The following is a 22160-nucleotide window of genomic DNA, read 5'->3' as shown; positions in this document are numbered from 1 at the left end:
ACTTCCACAATAGATTTCTCGCCGACATATTCAGCGCCTTAAAAAACTATTCATACTGAGGATTCAATTAGAACTACAAATGCCGCACACGCGCACTCTCTTCTTCTTGCATCTAATCCGGTTTACATTTGGGCGTGATACCGCCACCACCTGAGCTGGAGTGTAGGGTCCCCTGCACTCTCTCTCTCTCTCTCTCTCTCTCTCTCTCTCTCTCTCTCTCTCTCTCTCTCTCTCTCTCTCTCTCTCTCTCTCTCTCTCTCTCTCTAAACGCATTCACTGCACAACGCAAGTGCTTCAACTGGAAACTCCATTGGGTTGTTTTCAAATGAGCAACCCCTGTCATTATTTAATTCATTATTTAATGAAATAAATAATTCATTGATAAACACCGCTGTAAAAACACACAGAATGCCAAACTAGGCTCACCACAAAACACTAACAAAGCAATAGAGAAAAACAAAATTTTTTCATGAGAAAACTACGAAACAGCTCCACGGACGACGCCATCTCCGCTACACTCCACCTGGAGCTCACTCATCTGGAAAAGAAGGACCGGTACGTAACGAATGCTGTCCAGGGACTTTTGTGGCATCATCGGACTGCACTGAAATGAGTTTTTCATACCCTGTCATTGAATTAGTGGAAGATGTTTTACAAGACATAAACACGGTAGAAAAGATTGGACGAAATGAGCAACATCCGATTGCATGTGCAAGTCACTGAGACTGCAAGGGTTTTAAGTGTACACAAGCCAGGACCGACTCTACGGTCACCTGTAAAACAGTGCAAAGGAACAGTGGAACAGCACAGTTTCTATTGACACTGGAACGATATGCACAAATGGAGTTAGCGGTTCGCGGCACTGTCAGAGCAAGGTACCACGAGGTAGATGTCGTCACAAATAAACAAAGTGCTTAATCCAATAGTAATATATGACTGCTGGAGCATCCACTTACTAGAAGAGAATGATAAAAGTAACAATATCTGGAAGTGCAAAATTTGAATATTAGTGGCAATCATACGTGCGACGAGAAGCCCACGCTGTCTTGGCACGTACAACGTACTGAACTAGTGACTTGTGAGAAATAAAAAGAAAGCTGGTTGCATCCCTAAAGCAATGAATGGATGAAAGTAAGATGACATGAAACGAGTCCTGTGGTAAGAAAATATTTTTTTTTTTTAATGGAGTTGATACATTTTTTTCTTTTTTATTATTTTTGTTTATTTATTTATTTATTTATTTATTTATTTTTTGTCAGATGTGCGTATCTCTCGTGTTTTGTGTAGATATAATTGGAGCAGGATGTAAGGGAGTTTGTGTTTCAAAATGTTTGAACAGACACTTTGTAGGTGCTGGAGAAGGGTGGGGAAAGAAGAAAAAAAAAAAAAAAAAAAAAAAAAAAAAAAAAAAAAGCTTACAGCACCTGGTATTCCCAGGCGGTCTCCCATCCAAGTACTAACCAGGCCCGACCCTGCTTAGCTTCCGAGATCGGACGAGATCGGGCGTGCTCAGGGTGGTATGGCCGTAAGCGAGTGAGAAGCACGAATAGTGCCCTTTTAAAAGCTTCGCTGTAGCTCAGCAATTTCCCAGATCGATTTAATTCGGAATTTGGCAGATTTATTTGTTTCTATTTATTTTTATGATACATTTTTTTTGCATCCTGGTGTCTTGCTTCATTCCAATGACACACACACACACACACACACACACACGCTTTAATGTTAAGGAACGATTCACAAAAAGTCACATCACAATGCTTCAACAGAACGAACACTCACTATCAACCGTCTATTTACAACTACTTCCACAATAGATTTCTCGCCGACATATTCAGCGCCTTAAAAAACTATTCATACTGAGGATTCAATTATAACTACAAATGCCGCACACGCGCACTCTCTTCTTCTTGCATCTAATCCGGTTTACATTTGGGCGTGATACCGCCACCACCTGAGCTGGAGTGTAGGGTCCCCTGCACTCTCTCTCTCTCTCTCTCTCTCTCTCTCTCTCTCTCTCTCTTTCTCTTTCTCTCTCTCTCTCTCTCTCTCTCTCTCTCTCTCTAAACGCATTCACTGCACAACGCAAGTGCTTCAACTGGAAACTCCATTGGGTTGTTTTCAAATGAGCAACCCCTGTCATTATTTAATTCATTATTTAATGAAATAAATAATTCATTGATAAACAACGCTGTAAAAACACACAGAATGCCAAACTAGGCTCACCACAAAACACTAACAAAGCAATAGAGAAAAACAAAATTTTTTCATGAGAAAACTACAAAACAGCTCCACGGACGACGCCATCTCCGCTACACTCCACCTGGAGCTCACTCATCTGGAAAAGAAGGACCGGTACGTAACGAATGCTGTCCAGGGACTTTTGTGGCATCATCGGACTGCACTGAAATGAGTTTTTCATACCCTGTCATTGAATTAGTGAAAGATCTGAACTGAATCTACAGTCACCCATACAGCGAAACAGTTTCTGCTTAAAGTGGCAGTGTTTTTAAATTTTAATAATAAAAAAGACTTCTTCGTCCTTCATTGTTCATGTGAGAATTAAATAAAAAATGAATTTAATACATAATATTAACCAAAGCATGTTCTGTGGAATATGGTTTTCCGTGAAACTGGTCCGTGGGGAAAAAAAAAAAAGAAAAAAAAGGTTGTGGCGGGCTGGTGTGTAGTTCAGCATCGTATATAAGACTAACACGGTGATGGTGTGCGCAGTCATGAAGTTCCTGAGGCACGCCTCAAACTGTGGGAGCCCGGACAGGGCCGTGGCGCTGATTTTGTGGGCGTTTCAGAACTTCGCGTTTCCGGTTGAAATCACAGCATAGCGTTTATGCAGAAGCTCTGTAGAGGAGACAACCGGTTTAGCTCTGTTCCGAAAGTACGAAGGGAGGCCCTTGGTAAATGTACTGAAAAAAATGGAGAGCAAATATTCGTTTCCTCCTGATACACCAGGAAGCATTTGGACCTTTTTATCAAGGTAGAACTTTTTCGGATGTAAAATCATCAAGCTGACAGAAACAAAGTCTTTTTAACCGCTGAGACCTTTGGATTCTACTCGACGCACAAACTATTTCCGTGTCGTTCAGAAGTGGATTCTCGCTTCCGACATTACGTATCGTCGCCAGAAGGTAAACGCCTGCTGTTTCTCGCTGTTTTCACGGTTTCTTAGGGAAATTAGCAAATAAATAGTTTTTTTTACATCGAGTCCGGCTGACGGATATTTTTTTATGCATTTAACAAAATGTCTTCTTTTTTTTTTTAAACGGGTTGAAACTAACCTAATAATGTTGATCGAATCTGATGGCAGTCTTGTGAAATTCCACGGTTATTTCAGTCTTTTTTTTTTTTTTTTTTTTTTTTTTTTTGCCTGGACAGAGAAAGCGACTCTTTTTATTATTATTTATTATTATTATTATTTTTTTTTTTAATTACTAAAGTGACGTTGTGCTCATAGTAGTTAGAAGGTAACAACTCAGACTCCTTCGACAAGAAAATTCAGAAAGTAGACTAAAATGTAAATTAAATGTGTGTTAAGAAATAATAAACTTTTCTTAGATGCCAGGGTAAAAGATGCAAACGTCTCTTACTGGTTTATTCTTAAAACGCACACTTCTTTCAGAATTAAACACACTGTGCCTGTGATTCAAGGAAGGGCTAATGACTGGAATAGATCAGTGTCAACACTAAGCTATTCATGTAGGCCTACATTGGAGGCTGGATAGGATTTTGAACCCTTTATTGTCCCTTTTCACTCTTGTGATCCAATGTGATGTACTAAAATTGTCTTTTGTTTCTTAAGCCTTTGTGCACTTTTTTTGCAAAAAATTTAGGATCAGTTTGTACTAAAATAAAGATTGAACTTATGGAACATTGATTGATTGGAGGAACTGCTGATGAAATGGAGCATTTCTGAACTCTATAGGGTTATATTGCCTGCCTATATTTATCCAGTGAAATGAAATCTTAATTGTTAAATTGTATTTCACAGTGCAGATGGAAAGTAACTTGATAGATCCTTTAAAAGGCAATAAAACATTTTTAAGCAAAACATTTGAACGTTCTGCAAGTGATTTACCTTATTTTAATTCAGCTGAGTCTGGTTGTTTATTGACTGTGTTCTTCAAGTAAAGCCAATTATTTAACCCATTAGTTTATAACTCTTTTGAATCTAGAGGCTGTCACAAGAATGGCAGTAATTAACCTACTAACAGTGATGATAATGATTGGTCACAAGTTCAGCAGTGTAATGATAGAAGTGCCCACCCCTCACTAATCTCAGCTGTAGGAAGAACATCAGGAAATGAAGACAGCAAAAATAACCTGGTAGAGCCCATGATGTGTATGGGCTCTAGACTTTACATATAATATTTGCAGTTTCAGTATTTACAATTTTTTATTATTAATGAGTTGCAAATAAAAGGGCAAGCTTGGGGGAAAAAACGTTCACCTGTTTTGGATGTAAATACCCTACAATTTGAGCAAATGATTTACTGTATACCAGCCAATGTCATTTGTAACAGCTAAAATAAAAACACATTTTTGTAAAGCTTTATTCTAAATACTAATTGAAGATACAAGTGACCAGGCAAAAGAGTATCCCAATGGTTCAAGGCTCATAGCCCAAATGGAACTAAAACAGCCACAGGGAAATTAACCTTTTAAGGTTAAATATTTTTTTCCGACATTTGATTTCCTCTTTCATTTTCGTCTGCTTTCACAGAACGAAACTTGCTTTTGCTGGTTGTGAATTGTTGTAAATTGCCACAAAGTTAAGTTTAACCATTCAGTCTTAAATACGAGTCTAGAGCTCAGCCCAGTGTCAGTAACAATAAACTTAATCACCATCATTGTTATTTTTCTGATACCAATAGGTGTCATGCCCTGCCACGATGTTAGAATAGAAGTATCTGGCTCACATATACTGTACTTATCCACTAACAATACTAAATGTTTTAAGTAGATAAAACAAGCTGTTTGTTAAATTAGTTTAAAATCTAGGTATTTAAAAATAAAATGTATTTTTAAATAAGTTGTAACTAGGCAAATTTAAATTAGGAAAGGTTTTTGGTTTTAGGCTTCTTTTTAATATTTAAATGTTTGTTCTAATGAATGGACAGCAAAGGCCTTAATATACAACTATGCAATTAACCTCATTGTACCCTTTTTGCATTAATTAGTGCAAATCTGAGTTTTTAATGATGACACCAAATGTATTATATGCTGTGGTATTTGCCGCATAGAGGTCCGATGTGTGGTGTTCTGTGTTTATGCTGTTGCAGTAAGATATTGCTAATCCTGTTAAAATCTTGTAAAAATGTATTGACATTTTTTCAAGGCAGAACCAATAGTTTAATTCATATAAAAAAAAAATTTGTGGTGACCAAAGTTTTAATACAACTTATAAGATTTAAACTCACTGGTCATGTATAATAGGAAGAGAGGTAAGCAATGGAATTTGTGACAGTGGGAACAGACCTACAAAAACAGGACAAGTGAAAACATTGCTTCTCAGTTTTAGTGATCCTGTGTAGCTCAGTACAGCAATCTCAGTAACACGTAAACCAGCAATTCAAGGCCCCTAACAACCACGCCACAGAGTGAGACCCACTGAGAACACATTTTTTGATCATTCCAATATTTAATTTGAACACTAACTTAAAGTTGATCTGTATCTGCAAAAATATTTTGCATTATTCTGCTTCCAGGCTGATTGGTTAAATGGTGACCTAATATTAAACTTAAAAAAAGACTGCATGATTGGTTGCAGTCAATTCCAGTGCATCAATTCCAGAGATAGGATGTGCCTACTTCATTTCTGTTAGGTGAGCTGCACGTATAGCATCGTTTCTGTTGTAAAATGGATTTAATCTGCAAATTTGAATCCAGGATTTTCTAATTATTATTAAATATGTTTTTCTTTTCTTTAATAATTTGAACTGAGACCTTTGCATTGTCAAACAAACTCTTTGGCAACCTCCAAGTAAAGTTCTTACATAAAGATGTAGTAGAAAGACTGTATAAAAATGCATGTAGGTTTCTTTGAGCCATGGATATGGGGGAAAAAAATCTACATAATGCTTGTACACTCACTGGAAATGGATCACTAGCCAAGCTAAGGTCATGTAATAATAATACTATTCAAGTAGAAGATAAAATCACATTATTATTGCAAAGGTGGTGGAGAATTTTAAACATTTTAATTTGTAATTTTGAAGGTTTAAGTATATTATTTAGAATTGCTAATCTGTTCTAACAGATTTAAGTCACAATGTATGATTTTAAAAAAATAATAATAAATTAAATCATTCTTTGACCCCAACAACCAAACAGTTTATGCTTGCATCACTTTCATGGCAGTGATCCAGATTATGTGCACCGACCTGACTGGGCTTGTGGTTCAACGATGCATGTACTTTTTCTTTTTTTTTCTAGCCTGGTGTTTGCACTCATGCAATAATACTTTGTGTTCTGATTGGGTTGGAGTTTGTGTGGTGTATCCTAAACTCTCCTTCCTCATCCCAGCTGTATTGTAGATGCTATTATGCAGATTTCTTTGAACATTGTAAAATGGAGAGCAAAGGTACTGTCCACATTAACCACTTCTTCCTCCCAAGCACTAAGTGCTAAAGCAGAAACACATGGCTGTTTCCATTTTACTGTACATTACCCTGCTACTCAGGGGACATTACTAGGCAATAGTCCTACTAGCTCTTAGGAGAAGGGAAAAATCATTTTCCCACTGCAGCAAAACAGATAATTCAGTGTCAAATCATGTTTTTAATGGTTGATGAATGTATTATAGAAAACTAATGAGCAGAAATATGAAAGTCAAAGGAAAAAATTGTGTATTGACACAAGCTGGCAAGAAAATACTTCCTGTAGTGTGTGCTTAAGCAAGATTTTAAAACTTGTATATGATTACAACCTTTAATGTAATCAAATTAATTACCTTTTTGATTATAATGGAAATGCCATCCAATCTGATGGTTATTGCAGATGTTTGCATTTATTGTATTTTTTTTTATTAAACAGTAAAATGAAATGCTTATAACATCTGCTATGGTGTAAAAGTATGTGTTTTTGCAATTTGTATAGTTGAAAGATTTTATGGCACTTGTACTATTTTTAAAAAAATTTGTATTTTAGTATTTGAAAACTGGCACCTCAAACCCGGTTTTTGAGCACTCATGCATATCCTTAGTATCAAGTAGCTTTAGGGCTGATTTATATTTGATGTGATTACACAGGAAGTATAGTACAATAGCTGCATGTTATGTGAGTGTGTCCTTTAGGAGGTGCTGTCATGAATCACAACCGAATTTGCAGAATTATGCTGTGTATAAGGGTAAATATAGTCATTTCTGTTTCATTGTGGAAATAATAAAAATAAAGCATCAGCATTAGGATCTGAAAACTGCTTAGGCAAATAATCTTCTTAAACTAAGTGAAATCTCACTTCTAAAGGGCTTTATTAAAACACTTGAATTAATTAAATTGTGGTCCACTTATCTAAAGATTTATTTTTATTTTTTATTTTTTTTTGGAAATCTGTTAGTAGAAATAAATAGTAAAACCACTTGCCAAATATTAGGTCCTGCTTGTTCTGCCAAAACAGCTCTTTCTCATTGAGGCATAGACTGCATAAGACCTCTAAAGATGTGCTGTGCTATCTAGCACTATAATGCTGGCAGCAGATTCTTTAAACAGTACAAATGCATAATAGTTTGCTGAAAACCACAACAGTGACTTAAAATGTAATTGGGAGCTGCTGCTATTTGCTGCTTTCAGATTTAGTGTTTGTTCGCAACGTTAATTGAATCCATCACTGTGTTGTGAGCAAGTTGATTGCGCAACCTGATGCTCGGGAGTCATGGCAAAATTAGCGAACAAACACAATAGCACTTAATTATCTAAACTATTTTCACATGATGAGGATTATACAGTTTTTGCTTACCCTGCTGATGTTTCACCTTGACACAAATGTGTTTTCTTCTTGCATGCTCGTGCATCATTGTGGTACTTCCATGCCACACAAGCTCTGCTTTGCATAATCTCCAGGTACAGTTTTCTTTGTTGCATTTAATATAAAATACTCCCATGCATTGAATGACTTGGGACGCACACTTTTTCATGCTGCCGGTTGATCCTGTAATGATCCTGTAATGATCCAATGCCATTTTTGCAAGTGGCTGTGTTATCCTGCCATCACACTTTCCCGTAACTTAAGCAGCCTAACTAATCGATAACGGCAAACATTTACAATTAATTTCATTATCGAATTTATCGATTAGATGTTATAGCCTTACATGGTGCATTATCCTTCTCAAACACACTGTCTTTAGGCAATGCCCTTGCCATCAAGGGGTTAATTTGAAGTATAATGCTAAGGTATGTGGAGCATGTGAAATTAACATCTACATGAATGCCAGGACCCAAGGTTTTTTAAGTAGAACACTGCTCTGAGCAATTGTTTTAGCCATCACAATTTGTTCCTTGTCAAAGTGGTGCAGATCCTTATGCTTGCCCCACTTTTTTTTTGCTTTCAATGTATCTTTGAGAACTGACTGTTTGCTTGCTTCTTAATATATTCCCCCCTGAAAGGTAGCACTTTTATGAGATAATCTGTGTTATTCACTTCACCTGTCAGTGGTATTAATGTTATGGCTGTTTGGTGTACATGCTGCATGGCAAGTTTCAAAATTTGAAACAATACATCTTATAAACAATCATACATTTGACACATTGTTTGTGTTTATTGAATTGTTCTCCAAACTTATATATGAATTAAATATAATTGCTGTGATGTAGGGAATTCATAACGCAGAATTATTCGGGAATAGAATTAGTTGTTTGCTATGTTTATGATCAAATTTGATCGTCAATCTGGTGTTAGTTAAATTATCTCTGTGTTAGTTAAATTTCTTAGTCAATCTGGTGTTAGTTAAATTATCCTCAGCTCCTATGGTTTCGCCCCATACATTTGGCCTGTTAACTATTCTCCAGATTCTGCTATACTGGGTCATTATGCCAGTGTCCTTAGACTTTTAGATTTGTTTAAATGTGATCATTATATAATTAATGATTCAATTATTCTGGCCGCCAAAATTATGCATTAATAAAGCTTTAACGCAAATTAAGTTTAACAGCACAAATTTTATTAATGCACCACACATTTCTGTTTATCTTTTTTTTTTTTTCTTCAAAATAAATATAAAAGAAGGAAAAAGAAAACCTTCAACACAACACACATTTATTTACGACGTCCTTTACGCCCTTATATCAGCCACGACTCTTTTTAAAGTTAAAGTGCAGGTTCAATTGTTTTCTTTTTACTTTATTTTGTGTACATAACATTTTGTTTCAGATACAATAGGGACAATCAATTAAACTATTTTAATTAATTGACAAGACTAATTATTATATATTATTGTATGCATAATACTTCCATTGATATCTACTGCAGAGGAGCCATCATTTCACTCCAGGGCTTTTATTTTAATGAAGTACTTGTTTTCCTTTTTTCCTAAACATACTTTGCTCCTAAGAATTTAGCCATTTTTATTGCTGTCTAGAGCAGATAGAAATGTGCAAATCTTATAAGTTTAGCTGGTTTCATAGCTGGTTGTTTTAGGATAAAGATCTTTGTTTTGTGTAATAAAACAAACAAATAAAAAAAAAAAAAGAACATTGTCAAATGTTAAGGTGAGATAATGCACCTGTTCTTTGAATTCTGTGATTGTGAACTGCAGCTATTCTCTGATCTGCTGTCCCATTGTTGGCAAAAAATGCTTACTCTGTGTTAAATTTAACTTCCATCAAGCTTAAAATGTATTGTTTGCTGTAAAATCTCCTCGGTTGTTGTGGGTGTAATTTACATACTTTTTCACAGATTTCTGTGCTGTTTGTGAGATCTTGGACTGAAGCCTGTAGTTTTAGGCTTAGAGATTTGCACATTGCCACATTTAATCGACATGTGTATAAATCTGCCTTGCGTTTTAGTATTGCTCATTGGATTTGTTGTTTTAAAACAAAGGAAGAGAACAAATGAACACAGTTAAATTAAGTTGATGCTGTGTAATTTCAGTCTCGTGAGTTTTAAACATGCAAAGGCATGCTATTTGGACCCTCGCAGGTATCTGGGCATACTTCATTTAGTCTGGTGGGTTTGGGCCCTATACAGCATTCCCTTCCTACCAATAATGGATGTTCTTCAATATATATAGACCTGTTTATTTAGAAGGAGGATAGTAGTTTGTTTGATTCCAGATTGGCTGGAATTGTCACCAAATTTATATTGTCACCTACACTGCCTGTTAAAAGTTTGGAAACACCTAGTATTTTATTGTTTTCAGACACATGCATGTTTGTTGTTCAATTACTGTTCAGTTTTTGTGCACCCAAAAAACACCCAAGAATTGAACAGTGAATCACTAGAAGAAAGTTCTGTGGACAGATGAGTCCAGATATAAGACTTGACTTCTGTAAGACAGAGAACAGAAGAGATGTTACCAGCCTCACACCCACAGTCAGACATGGATGTGGAAGCTTAATGGTTTGAGGTTGTTTTGGAGAAGAGAGTTTAAAGACTTATTCTAGGTGAAAGGAATACCAACATTTCTACCATTCCAAACTTCACCGCCTACAATTTAAACTGGACTGTGGCTAATTGGAACCAACTTTGAATGACCTGTCAGGTCACAACTCCCAAAGCCTATTGAATGCTGTGGGATGAAGTGGATCTCAAAATCAGAAAGAAATATCAAACTAGTGAAGAACATCTCTGGCAAGTTTTTACAAGAGTTATGGCAAAGCATTTAAATTTAATGTTTGGAAAAGCTTACTGTCCGGATGCCAAGAGTGTGTAAATCTGTTTAAATTTTTTTTATCTATACATTTATATAGTTGTTTGGTCAAAGTAAATCGTCATACTGTCACATTACCTAGTTTGTTGCCTATTAACAAAAGGAACATGCATGTGTCTCTCAAAAATGATAAAAGACTAGGTGTTAGCAAACTTTTCACAGTCACTGTCCATGTAGATGATGGTATACACCAAATGTTTGTAGATGTGTCTTGTTTACAAAATAATGGTTAAGTAGCGTTAACCGTGTCACATTAAGGGATGCACATTATTATGCTATTTTTGTCCATATATATATATATAAAATGAGTAAAAGTGAGTGGGATCAGTAGCCTCTTGTGCTTGGGCAGCTGCATCTGACACTAGTTCTGACTGTGGTGGTTGTGATGTCATCAGTCAGGGATACAAAGAAAGCTGAACGCCTTTTATACATGCACCAACACAAAAATGCTTGCACACAGTCAGAGCTAGGGTAGAGGTTAGTGTTGACCAGACCCATGTATTGAGCGGTTCTCATAGTCATGTGAGAGCACTGTTTGTTTAAAAAAAAAATTAATAAATACAATACATTTATAAAAAAAAAAAAAATCAAAACGTTGACATGTCTCATTTTGAGGGGTATCATTTGATATACAATGGTGTCACAAGTGATAACACTTGTTTTATAAAAAAAATTTTTTTTCGTTTGTTGATCTATTTTCAGAATTTTCAAATTAATGTATTTTCAAAATGTTCAAATTGAAATAAATTGCCTTGATGCTTCGCTTAGTCCATTCCATCCACTGCGTTTTCCTGTGGACCAATAATACCAACGCACCACCCGCTAAACTCTGGAGTGCTCTGGACAGGTAAATACTATGAAAGCACGTTTCCGCCACATAAAAAATGTTTGCATAATTCCGACTATATTTCTTGCAGTTCTGTCTGTATTTCTCGCAATTTCTCCCTTTTTTTTCTTTTTAGCAATTCTGAAACAAAAGTTGTTTCAGAAAGCAAAAGTTGCAATTAGGCAAACCTTTTTATTTATCTGGTGGAAACAGGCTAAAATACAACACAGATGCTGCAGTATAAAAAAAAAAAAAAAGGGAGAAAACAGCAAGGGGCGAGGAAAAGATTCAGGCCAAACCAAACAACAAAGTTTATACCCCATTTTCCAAAGATTGGTACACTTGGAACAAAAATTAGGGTAATTTCTTTTTTTTTCTTTTTTCTTAAACAACTCTCTGTATATGTCTGGGAACTGAGAATACTAGTTGCTAGAGTTTTAGGAAAGAAATGTTGTCCCATTTGTGTCTAATACAAGATTCATAACCTCAACAATCATTGTTTTTGTCATATTTTTCTTTTCATGATTCACCATATGTTTTCAGTTGGTAAATGGCCTGGACTCCAGGCAGGCCAGTTTAGCACCTGGACTCTTCTACTTTGAAGAAATGCTGTTGTAATATGCGGTATGCAGTTTAGTGTTGTCTTGCTGAAATATACAAGGCCTTCCCTGAAAAAGACATGAACTGAATGGAAGCATATGTTGCTCTTAATATATATATATATATATATATATATATATATATATATATATATATAAAGCTCAAATACCACTGACTGACTCACTCACTCATCACGAAATCTCAAAAACCACTGAACGGATTGCAATGAAATTTGGAACATACCTTCCACTTGGGTCTTAGGTGCTCACTAAGAAAGGGTTTTGAAAAATTCGCCATGGATCGCGGCTAACTCGCGTTTCTGGATCATATTCACATTTGCTGTCTCTTTCGCACGATAAAGCTTTCACCTGCATTTGTGGATGACATTTTCCTCTTTCATTCTCGCAAATGTGTACGTTCCTCCAGACTAATATTATTTAGTATTCAGCATTTAATAATGGTGCCTTAACATCTAAAAGAGGTAAACATTATCTTTACTAGGTACTTTACCTTTTAAGAAGAGTGAATGCTGGCATGATTGAGATGAGGGAGGAGAGAGATTTATTGTTTGGAAGGAGACTAATCTCCTTCCACTATGATATCGGGCACTGTCACCCGAATCACTGTTATAAATTTTTTTTTCTCTTTTTTGATGCACTTTGCTAAGTTTGACTGCTCTCACTACTTGCAGTGTTTTTTCAATACTGTTCAGTGATTAATATTAACAAAACAAAGACACAGTGCTAAGACTGTGCTCTCATTATGAATTTAAGATACTAACTGAGGGTTGAGAGGCGTGGGAGGCTTTAACGAAAGAACCATTGTCCCTGAATTTTAGCCCGCGAGATTCGGATGATTCGTATTCTGAATTTTAATGCATAAACCGATACGAACATTTTTATGAATTTTGATTCGTATTCTGAGTTATATGTAATCAGGGGAATTCGTATTCAGAGGTACCACTGTATTGGATCACTGTTTCACCCCAATAATGGATGTATATCACTCTGTCCCACGAGCAGCTTTGGGGCTCTGTCATCACTGCCTAGTTCATCTCATACCAACAGGCAGCAACTGAAATCAGCAAAACCTGTACTAATGACTGTTAAAAGATGGAGTAATGAAGCAGAGCAGGATTTACAAGCCTTTTGGAGTGTTTTTATAGCTGCAGCCACTGATCTGGACGAGCTCATAGAGACTGTAACTTCAGACATCAGTTTCTGTGAGGATATGTACATCACAACCAGGTCACTTTTATCATTTAATAATGATAAACCATGGTTGACTGGGAAACACACAAACAGCTTCCTCATGTCAAAGAGGATGCTTACAGAAATGTGAATAAAATCTGGTGTGTCCAGTCCAGTCCACCCCCCCCCCCCCCCAATTCAACCTGCGCTTAAGGTATGTTTAGAGGATGTGAAACAAGTCTTCAGAAGACAGATGACTAGGAAACTTAAGGCCCAGACAGTGATTCACCTGCCTGTCCAAAAGTTTGTGCTGACCAACTGGCCCCCATCTTCACTCAGATCTTAAACAGATCACTGGAGCTACTGCTTTAAATGCTCCACTATAATTTCGGACCCCCAAAAAAACCCCAAATAACTGGTCTTAATGATTACAGCTCTCACATCTGTGATCATGAAGTCATTTGAAAGACTGGTCTTGGCCTACCTGAAGGACATCACTGGGCCCTTGCTGGATCCTCTTCAGTTTGCCTATAGAGCAAACAGGTCTACACATGATGCAGACAAAATAGGACTGCATTATATTCTTCAACATCTTGATAGAGCTGGGGACCTACGCAAGGATCTTGTTTGTAGTCTTCAGTTCGGCTTCTAACACAGTCATTCCTGACTGTCTCTCAGCTAAACTGACCCAGATCTTAGTGCCAACCTCAAACTGTGAGTGGATCACCAGCTTCCTGATAGACAGGCAGCAGATAGTGAGGCTGGGCAAACTCACATTCAGGCCTCTCACTATCAGCACTGGTGCTCCCCAAGGGTTGCGTTCTTTTCCCACTGCTCTTCTCTCTGTACACAAATGGCTGCACCTCTCATAACCACTCTGTGAAGCTCCTTAAGTTTGCAAACAACACTACAGTCATCACCCTCATCCAGGACTAAGACGAGTCTGCTAACAGATTGGAGGTTAAAGAGCTAGCCGGCTGGTGCAATCACAACAACCTGGAGCTCAACACGTTCCCCTTTCTCTTGCCTTCTTTTTTTTTTTTTTTTACTTCTGATGTCGTTTTGTGTATCATAAATCATTTACAGTGGTGCGAAAGTGTTCACCCCTTCCTAATTTCTTATTTTTGTGCATGTTTGTTACACTTTAATGTTTTAGATCATCAGACTAATTTAAATATTTGTCAAAGATAACACTAGGGAACACAACATGCGGTTTTTAAATTAGCTTTTATTATTGAGGGAAAACAAAATCTAAAACTACAGTGAGGAAAATAAGTATTTGAACACCCTGCTATTTTGCAAGTTCTCCCACTTAGAAATCATGAAGGGGTCTGAAATTGTCATCGTAGGTGCATGTCCACTGTGAAAGACATAATTTAAAAAAAAAAAAAAATCCAGAAATCACAATATATGATTTTTAAACTATTTGTTCGTATGATACAGCTGCAAATAAGTATTTGAATACCTGTCTGTTGTGTCTTTTGTGAGATTATAACAAGGCATTCAGTTAAGGATGACACACACACGGACTTAGCGTGACTGTTTTTTTACTCTCATATCGAGAGAGAGCATAACACCGGAACATGTACATCCGGAAACCGTAAACAAGGTGCATTGTGGGTAATGTAGTTACGTAAACAGCGTTAACACAATACACATTTCCTCCCCTCTTACTCCTTGAGGTATAACACAAGATTGCAAATTAAACTGTACCACTTAAATTATAAAATTTAGTTTCTTTTATCAACATATCTATGAACTTAGACCCCTTTTTTCTTTTCTTTTTAAACATGAACATTGAGTCTTTATGTTGGATCCCGTTGTAAAGTGACAACTATATCCTGGGAATGAGGGTAGACTACCTCAAACCCTAGCTTACCCTTAGGGGATTATTCTGCCCCGAAGCAATAAGGGTAGCCCCTAATTAAGTGTAGTCCAGTAAACGCTGAGGAGGACGCCGCTCCCTTGCTGGATACCGGCGGCCAATTTGGTTTCCATTTCCTGCTGGTGAAGATGATTGTTCGTTAGCAAAAGGACAATTTGTGGTCATTATAGGCTCCTTTGAGGAGACTACTGAAGTTGGAGAATTGTCATATATTTGATCAGTGACATTAGTGACCTCAGGAAGATCTATAACGGTGCTGGCTCCACCAAGCAACTGATCAGTATGTCTCCTCCAGGAAAGATTTTCAGCAGTCTTGACCTTATGACACTGGACCCGTTTGGGCCTCCACAGTGGCCGGAACCCATTTCGGACCACTACCATAGTTCCGAGCAAGCACTGATGAGCCTGTTGCAAAGATTCTGTCCTTGGCTCGCAGATTCCGTCGCTGTACTTGATGGTCTTGTTGCCGTTGGACAGTTTCTTTGGGTGTAGCTGGTTTAATCAGCTCAAAGCTTGTCCTGAGCTCTCTGCTGAACAACAAAAACGCTGGCGATACTTTGGTGATCGCATGCGGAGTACTACGATAGAAGAGCAAAAAGCTGTGTAGACGTTGATGAAATGTGCCTTGCCCGAGCGAAGCTTTCAAAGCATGTTTCATGGTTTGGACAAACCTTTTGGCTAATCCATTAGTTGCAGGATGGTAAGGTGATGACGTTATATGTTGTACACCATTTGCTTGTAGAAATGTGGCCATTTCATGAGATGTAAATTGGGGGCCATTATCTGAGACAAGTTGCACTGGTGATCCAAACCTACTGAACATTTCTCCCAGTTTCTCAATTGTCTTTTCAGCTGAAGTAGATTTCATAATGGCCACCTCAGGCCACTTACTGTGTGCATCCATGACCACCAACAGCATTTTGTCCTCGACTGGGCCAGCAAAATCAATATGAATGCGATGCCATGGTTTTTCAGGATATTCCCACGGGTGCAGAGGTGCAAGTTGTGGTGCGTTACGTATGCGCTGGCATGAGGTACACGTCCTAGCTTTTTCCTCAATTTGGCCATCTACTCCTGGCCACCAGAAGTAGCTCCTGGCAATCTCCTTCATACGGACCATTCCACAGTGTCCCACATGCAGCTGTTTTAACACTGGCTCACGTAAAGCCGGGGGAATAACCACTCTCCTTCCCCACAACAAGCAGCCGGACTGCACCGAAAGTTCATGACGTCGAGAGATGTAAGGTTTTAGCTCCAGACCATCGTTCTCCCCTTTACCGGTCATGACGATATCCACGACTCTTGACAGGACAGGGTCATTTCGTGTGCCCCTGCGTACTTGTGTGGCCGTTATAGGAGCCCGTTCCACCTGGCTGAAATAGAATATTTTAGCCACCTTTGCTTCCTTTATCCTGTCAGCGAGAGGCAACCTGGACAGACCGTCCGCATTTCCGTGCAATTCTGACTTTCGGTATTTGATGTCATAGGTGTGAGCAGATAGCAACAAAGCCCACCTTTGCATCCTACTGGCAGCAAGAGCGGGAATGCCATGGTGTGGACCAAATATTGCAGTGAGTGGGCGATGATCGGTCAGCAGTGTGAACTTCCTTCCAAAAATAAACTGATAAAACTTACGCACTCCAAACACAATGCTCAATGCTTCTCGCTCAATCTGAGCATAGTTTGCTTCTGCTTTGCTCAGACTCCTGGAAGCAAACGCGATTGGCCTTTCTTGACCATTGGGCATGATGTGGGACAAGACAGCTCCCACACCATATGGAGAAGCATCGTAGGCCAGCTGGATAGGAAGAGCAGGGTCAAAATGAGTGAGTGCGTTTGACCCTGAAAGTGTCTCCTTTGCTTTTCTGAATGACTCCTGGCATTCAGAGGTCCACTTCCAATTATTCTCATGGCATAACAATTTGTGCAGAGGTTTCAACAGCGTAGCGATGTTTGGAATGAAACGCCCATAATAGTTCAGTAAGCCGAAGAAAGACCGTAACTGACTGACATTTTTGGGTACTGGAGTATCAACAATAGCCTTAACCTTTGATGGGGACGTATGCAGACCAGATGCATCAATGACGTGCCCCAAGTACTCGACTGCAAACTGGAAAAATTCACATTTATCCTTGCGCACTCTTAATCCATACTCTTTCAGTCTCTCAAGGGTAGCATCCAGATGTTGTAAATGCGACTGTTCATCTGTGCCAGTCACCAGAATGTCATCTAAATAACACACAACTCCTGGAAGTCCAGCAAGAATCTGATCCATCGCTTGCTGAAAAACGGATGGAGCCGAAATAATTCCAAACGGTAAACGTTTGTACCGAAATAGGCCTTTGTGTGTGTTAATGGTGAGAAGTTCTCTGGACTGTTCCTCAACATGCATCTGTAGGTATGCCTGGTTGAGGTCGATTTTGCTGAATCTTTGTCCTCCAGTCAACCCAGCAAAAAGGTCATTAATGTGAGGCAAGGGGTATTGTTCTGCCGACAACACTGGATTTACAGTAACTTTAAAGTCCCCACAGATCCTTATGCCTCCATCCTTCTTTATAACTGGAACAATAGGCGTTGCCCACTTATTCACATTGACTGGTTCCAGCACACCATTTTTCACAAGTTCATCCAAGCTCGCCTCTACTTTAGGTTTGAGTGCATATGGCAGGGGCCGGGACTTTAAGAACTTTGGCTGGCTTCCCTGCTCCACAGTCAATTTTACTGTGATGCCTTCCATACTGCCTAATTCCTGTTTGAAAACTTCACTGTGTTTTTCAAAAACACCTTCAAGGTCCAGGGTTTTAGGTGTCATCATATGTATGGTCGGCCAGTCCACTTTGAGTTGCTCCAGCCAGGAACGTCCCATCAACGAGGGGTAATTACCCACGACCACATACAATGGCAGTTTTTTTGTTTGTCCATTCAGTTCAACTGTTACTTGGGTGAGTCCTTTCATTGTCACTGATTCCCCAGTATAAGTTTTAAGGACAACATTAGGTGGTTTGAGTGGCAGGTGGCTGAGTATTTCTCTGTATACCGCATCCGACACCAGCGATACAGCAGCACCAGTGTCGATTTCCATTTTCACTGGCTGTCCTTCCAGCAGCGCGGTGACTTTATAAGCCTTGGTTCCACCTGCGACAGTGAGCACATGCAAAGGAAATTCCTCATCAGATGTCAGTACTCTCTTTATTCTCCTGTCCGACTGTAAAGATGCGCTTCTTTTGTTTCCTTCCGAAAACTGGTTTTTGATGCATTTTTTCTTTTCTTGTTTTATTCCTACACGCACGCTCAATGTGTCCCTTTTTCTTACAGCTGCGGCACTCCATATCCTTAAACCAGCATGAAACAGGCGAGTGCCCAGTCTTACCACAACGGAAACATGGGCCTTTAATTTCAGTTTGTTTTTCTGTCTCCATCTTGTACACTTTACTGTTAGAGCTCAATTGCTGGGCTTCCTTTGCAGCCAATTCCATAGATACACTCAACTCAATTGCTCTTTGTAGTGTCAGGTTGCTCTCTGTTAACAGTCTTTTCTGTATGCCCTCGCAGCGTAGTCCGCATACTAATCTGTCCCGCAGTGTATCGTTGAGCACATCACCAAATTCACAGTGTTCAGCTAATTTTTTTAGCACTGCCACAAACACTGCCACAGATTCCCCTTCTAGCTGATTTCGTCTGTGGAACCGAAATCGCTCTGCTATTACTAAGGGTTTTGGTGAGAAATGTGCTTTAAGAGTGTTCACTATTTGAGCATACGTTTTCTCTCCAGGTTTCTCTGGCTGCAGGAGGTTACGCAGTAGTGTATATGTCTTTGGACCCATTACACTTAAAAATGTGGGTACAACTTTATCTTCAGTAATAGCATTTGCTGCTACAAAGTGCCCAAATCGTTCTGTGTAAGAACACCACTGCTCACTGCTTTCCTCAAAAGGACCCAAATTTCCAAAAACTGATGCCATTTTAGCCTGTTCTCTGTCGTTTAACAATCAATTCAGTCACTTATCTGAATCGTGGTCTCCTCCCCGCTTATCAACCAAGACGTGAAACTTGCAGCAAACAAATATTCGCGCTTTTTGTCAGCGATTTCGCCGTCAAGCCGCTTCACTTCCGCCTCTTGAAACACACACGGGATTACAAGATCCTCGTCACCACTTTGTTGTGTCTTTTGTGAGATTATAACAAGGCATTCAGTTAAGGATGACACACACACACGGATTTAGCGTGACTGTTTTTTTACTCACATATCGAGAGAGAGCATAACACCGGAACATGTACATCCGGAAACCGTAAACAAGGTGCATTGTGGGTAATGTAGTTACGTAAACAGCGTTAACACAATACACAACACTGTCTATCAGCTAGAATTCTGACCCTCAAAGACCTGTTAGTCTGCCTTTAAAATGTCCACCTCCACTACATTTATTATCCTAAATTAGATGCACCTGTTTGAGGTCGTTAGCTGCATAAAGACACCTGTCCACCCCATACAATCAGTAAGAATCCAACTACTAACATGGCCAAGACCAAAGAGCTGTCCAAAGACACTAGAGACAAAATTGTACACCTCCACAAGGCTGGAAAGGGCTACGGGGAAATTGCCAAGCAGCTTGGTGAAAAAAGGTCCACTGTTGGAGCGATCATTAGAATATGGAAGAAGCTAAACATGACTGTCAATCTTCCTCGGACTGGGGCTCCATGCAAGATCTCACCTCGTGGGGTCTCAATGATCCTAAGGAAGGTGAGAAATCAGCCCAGAACTACACGAGAGGAGCTGGTCAATGACCTGAAAAGAGCTGGGACTACCGTTTCCAAGGTTACTGTTGGTAATACACTAAGACGTCATGATTTGAAATCATGCATGGCACGGAAGGTTCCCCTGCTTAAACCAGCACATGTCCAGGCACGTCTTAAGTTTGTCAATGACCATTTGGATGATCCAGATGAGTCATGGGAGAAAGTCATGTGGTCAGATGAGACCAAAATAGAACTTTTGGGTCATAATTCCAATAAACGTGTTTGGAGGAAGAAGAATGAGGAGTACCATCCCAAGAACACCATCCCTACTGTAAAGCATGGGGGTGGTAGCATCATGCTTTGGGGGTGTTTTTCTGCACATGGGACAGGGCGACTGCACTGTATTAAGTAGAGGTTGACCGGGGCCATGTATTGCGAGATTTTGGGGATCAACCTCCTTCCCTCATTTAAAACATTGAAGATGGGTCGAGGCTGGGTCTTCCAACATGACAATGACCTGATGCACACAGCCAGGATAACCAAGGAGTGGCTCTGTAAGAAGCATATCAAGGTTCTGGCCAGTCTCCAGACCTAAACCCAATAGAGAATCTTTGGAGGGAGCTCAAACTCCGTGTTTCTCAGCGACAGGCCAGAAACCTGACTGATCTAAAGATCTGTGTGGAGGAGTGGGCCAAAATCCCTCCTGCAGTGTGTGCAAACCTGGTGAAAAACTACAGGAAACGTTTGACCTCTGTAATTGCAAACGAAGGCTACTGTACCAAATATTAACATTGACTTTCTCAGGTGTTCAAATACTTATTTGCAGCTGTATCATACAAATAAATAGTTAAAAAATCATACATTGTGATTTCTGGATTTTTTCTTTTTTTTTTAGATTATGTCTCACACAGTGGACATACACCTACGATGACAATTTCAGACCCCTCCATGATTTCTAAGTGGGAAACCTTACTGTACATGGCCATGTGTGAAAAAGTGTTTGCCCCTAAACCTCATAACTGGTTGGGCCACCCTTAGCAGCAACAACTGCAATGAGTCTGTTACAGCGCTGTGGGGGAATTTTGGTCCACTCATCTATGCAGAATTATTGTAATTCAGCGACATTGAAAGGTTTTCGAGCATGAACCGCCTTTTTAAGGTCATGCCACAGTATCTCAATAGGATTCAGGTCAGGACTTTGACTAGGCCACTCCACAGTCTTCATTTTGTTTTTGTTCAGCCATTTAGAGGTAGGCTTGCTGGTGTGTTTGGGATCATTGTCTTGCTGCAGAACCCAAGTTTGCTTCAGTTTGAGGTCACGAACAGATGGCTGGACATTCTCCTACAGGATTTTTTGGTAAACAGCAGAATTCATGGTTTCATTTATCACAGCAAGTCTTCCAGGTCCTGAAGCAGCAAAACAGCCCCAGACCATCACACTACCTCCACCATATTTTACTGTTGGTATGTTCTTTTTCTGAAATGCGGCGTTACTATTACGCCAGATGTAATGGAACACACGCCTTCCAAAAAGTTCAACTTTTGTCTTGTCAGTCCACAAGTATTTGAGTATTTTACCAAAAGTCTTGGGGATCATCAAGATGTTTTCTTGCAAAACTTAGACAAGCCTTTGTTCTTTTTGCTCAGCAGCGGTTTTCACTTTTTCACCCAGGTCCATGTAGTTTTGGATTTTGTTTTCCCTTAATAATAAAAACCTTCATTTAAAAAACTGCATGTTGTGTTCACTTATCTTTTACTTATTTAAATTAGTTTGATGATCTGAAACATTAAAGTGTGACAAACATGCAAGAAAAAAAGAAATCGGGTAGGGGCAAACACTTTTTCCCACCATTGTAAGTTACTTTTCTTAAGACTGCATGCTCATGTTTTTTCATACGAGCTTGTGGGAAAGCAATGGAGAATTCCTTTTGTACAAGTCTAGACCTGTAAAAGAATTAAACATGAACAGAGAGAGGGTGTGCACTGCTGCAAACTGTAAAGGGATATATCTGCATGTGCTGGTAGAGAACATAAAGGCTAATAAG

At 39.0% G+C, this 22160-nt stretch overlaps 1 protein-coding gene and 2 long non-coding RNA genes across 3 annotated transcripts in view; 2 read left to right on the top strand and 1 right to left on the bottom strand.

Moving 5' to 3' along the window:
* The window catches only part of LOC310717781, a 296978-nt gene that overhangs the window by 29583 nt on the left and 245235 nt on the right, over positions 1–22160 (top strand). The window lies entirely within an intron of this gene.
* Positions 2740–22160, top strand: part of pik3cb (phosphatidylinositol-4,5-bisphosphate 3-kinase, catalytic subunit beta) — a 42268-nt gene continuing 22847 nt past the window's right edge. The window contains exon 1 of the mRNA XM_083525609.1: positions 2740–3143. The gene's annotated coding sequence lies outside the window, so the exon portion shown is untranslated. The remainder of the gene's footprint in view (positions 3144–22160) is intronic.
* On the bottom strand, positions 6429–8582 carry LOC310717848. Its single transcript, XR_014530977.1, has 2 exons — positions 6938–8582; positions 6429–6887 (listed from the first exon to the last, which is right to left on the bottom strand). It is a non-coding gene; the product is annotated as an uncharacterized lncRNA (long non-coding RNA).

This window comes from Silurus aristotelis (assembly GCF_946808225.1).
Source record: "Silurus aristotelis genome assembly, chromosome: 22".
NCBI lineage: Eukaryota > Metazoa > Chordata > Actinopteri > Siluriformes > Siluridae > Silurus > Silurus aristotelis.
This window is presented reverse-complemented; position numbering and strand designations above follow the sequence as displayed.